Source organism: Eurosta solidaginis, chromosome 5 (assembly GCF_040869045.1).
Source record: "Eurosta solidaginis isolate ZX-2024a chromosome 5, ASM4086904v1, whole genome shotgun sequence".
In the NCBI taxonomy this organism is placed as follows: Eukaryota; Metazoa; Arthropoda; class Insecta; order Diptera; family Tephritidae; genus Eurosta; species Eurosta solidaginis.
This window is the reverse complement of record NC_090323.1, coordinates 148,677,633-148,685,249: the sequence shown is the minus strand read 5'-3', so window position 1 is coordinate 148,685,249 and position 7,617 is coordinate 148,677,633. Positions and strand designations below refer to the sequence as shown.

The 7,617-nt window shown below is 35.8% G+C and overlaps 1 pseudogene; it reads right to left on the bottom strand.

The window, feature by feature from the left end:
* Positions 1–832: 832 nt before the first annotated feature.
* LOC137254310 (glycerol kinase 3-like) lies at positions 833–1,971 on the bottom strand (annotated as a pseudogene).
* Positions 1,972–7,617: the final 5,646 nt, after the last annotated feature.

Here is a 7,617-nt window from a genome sequence, read left to right as displayed (position 1 = left end):
ATAGCCGAGGCAAAGAGGGATTTAATTATCTAGCACATGTCTTCATCTTGTCCCTTTTCACCGTTGGTGGTGGTTCCGCTATTAAAGCCTGGGAAACCAGCTAATATAGGAGATTCTTATCGTCCGATATCTCTCCTATTGCCAGTAGCCAATACACTTGAAGCCATTTTGCTCCCCTTTTTCAAAGCAAATTTGAAACTAGCCTGTCATCAGTATAGCTTTAGAAATCTTCATAGCACAACCACTGCGCCAAATGCTATTAGCACCCAGATAAATTGCGGTTTAAATCAAAACCATCACCATAGAACAGTACTCGACACGGTCAACCATGGCACGTTACTGCAAGACCTGGAAGGGTATACCCTTCCCCCAATTCTTAAAAAGTGGAACAAAAATTATATGGTGTCCTCTCTCCATTTTTGGCTAACTTCTACATAACAAAGTTGCCTTCGCCACCAGAAGGAGTTACTATCGTTTCCTACCCCGATGACTGCACAATAATGGCCACAGAGCCAGGCCCCCAGATCGATGAGCTTTGCAACAACATAAACGGCTATCTCCTGATCTCTCCAGTTTTTTTTTTATTTACAATATGGACGTCCCAAATGTCGACCATTTTGAACATCCACGTCAGTGGCATTACGCTATCGACTGTCTTACACCACAAAATCTTGGGTGTGACGTTTGATCAGGATCTACATTTTGGTGAGCATGCACCCGCAATTGTACCGAAAATCCTCAAATCTCTTGGCAGCACTTGGGGTAAAGACAAAGATACTCTTATTACAACTTACAAAGCAATTGGCCGCCCGATTGCATGCTACGCGTCCCCGATATGGTCTCCAAGCCTAAAGGTTCCTCACTATAAGAAAATTTTGAAATCCGGTTGATTATAGGCAGCTTGGGTAACATTTTCCGCAGTTGTTTGGCTAGTCCATCCCAACAAAACTCTAAAGATAAAGAAATGGAGCAAAGTTTGTATTCAACATACAAAATTGAATTTTTTTTTTTTATTATTTTATATCTCACCCCCGTGTATCGTAGCGCCAATATGGTGCATATAGTTCACGAAATGCAGGTACAAATCTAATCTCTGAAAGCTTTGCTGTCAAGCCAAATTCCGTATTCAACATTCCCGACGAACAAGAAGATTATATCATAGAAGTTTCTCCCAGAAATGTGTTTAACACCTCAACAACGTTGTCATTGGAATTAATTTCTATACTTATGCGCAGTCCTTGCTTTAGTTAATTAACTGTGGAACCGGAATTACAAATAGCACCTTCTAATGAATAATAGGTAGGCGATTTTGGCTGCAATATGCTACCAACGAAAGTAAACCATTAGGTTCGATTAATTGTTTACCTGTATTTACTAAGCCAAAGCAGCTATCGTCGACAATACAAGCGTTTTGACCGGCTTTTGTTTGTTGCTGGTCTAACAAAGCAGCTGATTGTTCCCCAATGCACTATATATGTCATAAATAGAAAGTTTACTAAACAGAAATATAAATTGTATGCAAAAAATTTTACTCCTGGTACCGGTAGAACAATCAAGATGCCTCCAATAACGTAGCCATATATTTCCAAGTTTGAGCGTATACGTGAAAGTATTTGCATAGGAGTACCAAAAAATTGACCAAGTTTCGTGTCCTATTCATTAGACTTGTGTAGCCGGCGTTGGTGACATTTGTTTAGTGTACACCATTTATGTTCCCACCAGTAAGATTCTGTAAGATCATGAATGTAATAAGTGATTATATATTGTTGTAAAAAATATTTTTATTTAGCATATCTACCCATAAAATCCATGTATCAAGTATGCCAAAAAGACCCGTACCCTTTTCCATTGCCGCAGACACTGCAGGTATATTTACCTGAAGCCATTTTATTTTAAGAGATAAAGCATGCGTAAAGGCAATCCTGACATACGGCGCAAGTAATTCACATTACAATTCACGTTTTCATGCATTCGCGTTATTAGGCAAATAGCAAATGCATATTTATTAATTAATGCATATTAATTTTGTCGTTTATTCTTTCTATTTTCTCTATTCTTTTTCACATACAAATATTCTCCTTTTTATACGCAAGAGCGTATAAAAATTGAGCAAATAGTCATATCAATGGACTTCAGAATTCTCCAGTGGAACATGAAAGGTTATCTTAATAACCTCCCTGATCTTCAACTTATTATAAAAGAGGAAAACCCCAGCTTTATTTCTCTTCAGGAGACTCATTGTCAGTCGACTTTTACTCCAATCCCACCACATAATTATGTAAGTTATTTTCAAAATTTCCCTTCAAATGAATATGCAAAACAAGGAGTAGGAGTACTTATTAAAAAAATATACCGCACAAACTTTGCCAAATAAATACGGCTTTGCAAGTCATTGCAATCGAAGTAAATTTAAACATTTCTTTCACAATTATTTCCATATATATACCTCCCTCACAATCTTTCTCTCAACTTGACCTAACAAATATTTTTTCCAATTTCAACACCCCATTAGTCGTACTTGGGGACCTCAATAGCTGGAATACCATATGGGGTTCAGCTAAAAATATCAGTCGTGGAAATATTGTCGAAGGAGCTCTAATGTACTCTAACTTGTGCGTTTTAAATGACGGCAGACCAACGCATTTCTCCACACATTGCACATTTACTCATATTGACATTTCCTGTTGTTCTCTAACACTTGTACCAATCACTTCGTGGTTAGTACTCGAAGATTTGCATCACAGTGATCACTTCCCCATAAAAATATCAATCAACTTACAACAACGTCAGCCACAGCCAAGACCAACTCTCAAAAAATTTTTGCTGGATCAAGCAGATTGGCCAACATTTTCAGCACAAGCTGATATCGAGCTCTCGAATAGGCCTTTGAATAATCATAGCAACAAAGACGCCGCTTTATTTACTAAAGCCATCAAAATTTCAGCAAATTTACATATACCCCAATCAAAAAATAGAAACATCTTCAGCGTACCATGGTGGAATGCTGATTTATCTAAATTGAGAAGAGAAAAAATGGATGCCTGGCACCTATTTAAAGCTAACTCTGTACCTAGTAATTTGTTAAATTTCAAAAAACTCAACACAAAGTTCAGGTTCGAAGCAAAAACGGCAAAAAGAAAAAGCTTTGAAGATTTCACTAAATCAATAAATAAAGACTATCCTATAGCAGACATATGGAACAAAATTAACAGATTGTCAGGAAAATCGAGCAGCAATACAATCACTGCAATTATAACTTAGAGCGAAACACTTGTCGGTGCTGAAAAGATTTCGAATTACATTGGTACTGAATGGTCCCATTATGCATCAGATAGTAACTTTTCCCCTGCATATAATCAGTTAAAAAACCAACAAAATAATTTTACTGTCTTGGTCACACATAATAAAAAAGCGAAAAATATTGAAGAACCTATTTCTCTTATTGAGCTAGATAGCTGTCTTCGTAAAGTTGAAGGCAAAACTCCGGGTATGGATCGTATTTCATATCAAATGTTAAAAAATTTATCGCCTTTTGCGAAAAAGCGCCTAGTTAATTTGTTTAATACAATTTTCAACTCTGGAGTAATTCCACATGCATGGAAGCTTGCAACGATAATCCCTATTCCAAAACCACAAAAAGACATGTCGAGCATTAACGGGCTTAGGCCAATTTCACTGCTCTCATGTATTTCGAAAATTCTTGAAAGAATTATAGCAAACAGATTGTCATGGTTTATGGAAGAACAAAAATGTGTTGCTAATAACCAAGTAGCTTTTAAACCCGGAAAAGGATGCGATGACGCCCTACTGAATTTTGATTTTTATGTGTCAAACGCATTGTCAGCAAAAACCACGTTACCGTATTATCATTAGACTTCGAAAAAGCATTCGATAGAATAGGCTCTCACGTGATACTAGATGCTCTTCATTCTCTAAAACTTGGGCAAAACATTTTTAACTTTGTAAAATCGTTCCTATCAAATCGTCGTTTTCAAATAAGAATTAACAATATATATTCGAACATCTACCCTTTGGAAAATGGTATACCGCAGGGTTCACCTCTATCGGTAACTCTTTTCCAAATAGCCACGAATCACACATAGCAAACTTCCAGCCTGCTCTAATCAGTGGGCCGTTGAATATACAGCTTTTTTTGCACGACTCTCTTAAACATTCATTCTCTTATTATGATTTTTGTATTTGTTCCCTTTCCAGTAAGCTGTTTAACGTACAGCGTGAAATAAATTCAGAAGCAAGCATATCAAAATCTCACTCTGCTCTTGTCTACGGCAGGGTCGTTTAACAAACAAACTTGCAGTAGAAACACTTTTTCAAATACCAACTTCTCGTTTTCTAACGTTTATTCTTTCTATTTTCTCTATTCTTTTTCACATACAAATATTCTCCTTTTTATACCCAAGAGCGTATAAAAATTGAGCAAATAGTCATATCAATGGACTTCAGAATTCTCCAGTGGAACATGAAAGGTTATCTTAATAACCTCTCTGATCTTCAACTTATTATAAAAGTGGAAAACCCCAGCTTTATTTCTCTTCAGGAGACTCATTGCATTGTCAGTCGACTTTTACTCCAATCCCACCACATAATTATGTAAGTTATTTTCAAAATTGCCCTTCAAATGAATATGCAAAACAAGGAGTAGGAGTACTTATTAAAAAAAATATACCGCACAAACTTTGCCAAATAAATACGGCTTTGCAAGTCATTGCAATCGAAGTAAATTTAAACATTTCTTTCACAATTATTTCCATATATATACCTCCCTCACAATCTTTCTCTCAACTTGACCTAACAAATATTTTTTCCAATTTCAACACCCCATTAGTCGTACTTGGGGACCTCAATAGCTGGAATACCATATGGGGTTCAGCTAAAAATAACAGTCGTGGAAATATTGTCGAAGGAGCTCTAATGTGCTCTAACTTGTGCGTTTTAAATGACGGCAGACCAACGCATTTCTCCACACATTGCACATTTACTCATATTGACATTTCCTGTTGTTCTCTAACACTTGTACCAATCACTTCGTGGTTAGTACTCGAAGATTTGCATCACAGTGATCACTTCCCCATAAAAATATCAATCAACTTACAACAACGTCAGTCACAGCCAAGACCAACTCTCAAAAAATTTTTGCTGGATCAAACAGATTGACCAAAATTTTCAGCGCAAGCTGATATCGAGCTCTCGAATAGGCCTTTGAATAATCATAGCAACAAAGACGCCGCTTTATTTACTAAAGCCATCAAAATTTCAGCAAATTTACATATACCCCAATCAAAAAATAGAAACATCTTCAGCGTACCATGGTGAAATGCTGATTTAGCTGAATTGAGAAGAGAAAAAATGGATGCCTGGCACCTATTTAAAGCTAACTCTGTACCTAGTAATTTGTTAAATTTCAAAAAACTCAACGCAAAGTTCAGGTTCGAAGCAAAAAAGGCAAAAAGAAAAAGCTTTGAAGATTTCACTAAATCAATAAATAAAGACTTTCCTATAGCAGACATATGGAACAAAATTAACAGATTGTCAGGAAAATCGAGCAGCAATACAATCACTGCAATTAAAACTGAGAGCGAAACACTTGTCGATGCTGAAAAGATTGCGAATTACATTGGTACTGAATGGTCCCATTATGCATCAGATAGTAACTTTTCCCCTGCATATAATCAGTTAAAAAACCAACAAAATAATTTTACTGTCTTGGTCACACATAATAAAAAAGCGAAAAATATTGAAGAACCTATTTCTCTTATTGAGCTAGATAGCTGTCTTCGTAAAGTTGAAGGCAAAACTCCGGGTATGGATCGTATTTCATATCAAATGTTGAAAAATTTATCGCCTTTTGCGAAAAACGCCTAGTTAATTTGTTTAATACAATTTTCAACTCTGGAGTAATTCCACATGCATGGAAGCTTGCAACGATAATCCCTATTCCAAAACCCCAAAAAGACATGTCGAGCATTAACGGGCTTAGGCCAATTTCACTGCTCTCATGTATTTCGAAAATTCTTGAAAGAATTATAGCAAACAGATTGTCATGGTTTATGGAAGAACAAAAATGTGTTGCTAATAACCAAGTAGCTTTTAAACCCGGAAAAGGATGCGATGACGCCCTACTGAATTTTGATTTTTATGTGTCAAACGCGTTGTCAGCAAAAACCACGTTACCGTATTATCATTAGACTTCGAAAAAGCATTCGATAGAATAGGCTCTCACGTGATACTAGATGCTCTTCATTCTATAAAACTTGGGCAAAACATTTTTAACTTTGTAAAATCGTTCCTATCAAATCGCCGTTTTCAAATAAGAATTAACAATATATATTCGAACATCTATCCTTTGGAAAATGGTATACCGCAGGGTTCACCTCTATCGGTAACTCTTTTCCAAATAGCCTTCAATAAAATAAGTAGTATAATACTTAAAACACCACATGTTGATCAATTTCTTTATGCTGATGATCTTTACATATTGTGCAAACGAAATGACAATAACGAAGCCTGTAACATTTTAACGTCCGTTTTACAGGATATAGCAGTCTGGTGTGATACGTCAGGTGTTAAAATATCATTTCAAAAGTCAAAAAAATTCCATATTTGTAGAAAAAGTAACTGTGGCTCCACAAATATAAACATAAATGTTAACAATTTTGCTATAGAAAATGTAAATAAACTTAAAATTCTTGGAGTAACATTTTCACAAAGATACTACTGGAAAGAACAATGCCTTGAATTAAAAAAGTCACTAGCTAATAGAGTAAATCTTATATGTTACTTATAAAAGAAAACTTTCACTCATATTAACACATTAACGTATTTAGTAAAAACCTTAGTTTTAAGCAAAATCGACTACGCACTTTACTTGTATGGCAGAACTACACCACCTAACTTTAATCTTATCAAACCACTTTATCATCAAGCTGTAAGAGCTAGTATTTATGCTTACCGTACTACTACTACTACAAATGCACTCACGGAAGCCGGACTTCCTTCAATTGAAAGACGAGTTACGGAGATGGTTGGCAGACTATTGCCAAAAATTCTCTTTCTTATAATAATTCAATTATCGACGAAAATATAAAACGTATACAGTCATGGAAAAGGGAGCGTAGAATAACTTCAGCTTTATCCTCGTCTCTGAACTATGCCGCCGAACTTGATATACCAACAAATACAACAAAGCTTTATCCCATTACACCGATATGGTCCATGTCGTCAGAAATTTGCAACACTACATTGTCAACACTACACAAAGACGTAACCCCAAAAGAAATGTATCTAAGTTCCTTCAATGAGATAAAAAACTCACTTAAAGAGGAAGGCTGGAACTTTCTCTACACAGACGGATCTAAAGAGAAAGTAAGTTCTACAGGCTATGCCATCGTAAACGATGAGGAGGAAGTGGTAGCGTTAAGTCGTCTCCACGAATCTGCATCCATATTCACTGCAGAAGCAAGTGCTATATACACAGCACTAAAAATAGCAATAAACAATTGCCAAAAAACTGTAATTTTCACAGACAGTCTTTCGGTAATAAAATCTATATTTTCATATAATTGTGTAAACTGGAACATCATACAAAAAATAAGAAAT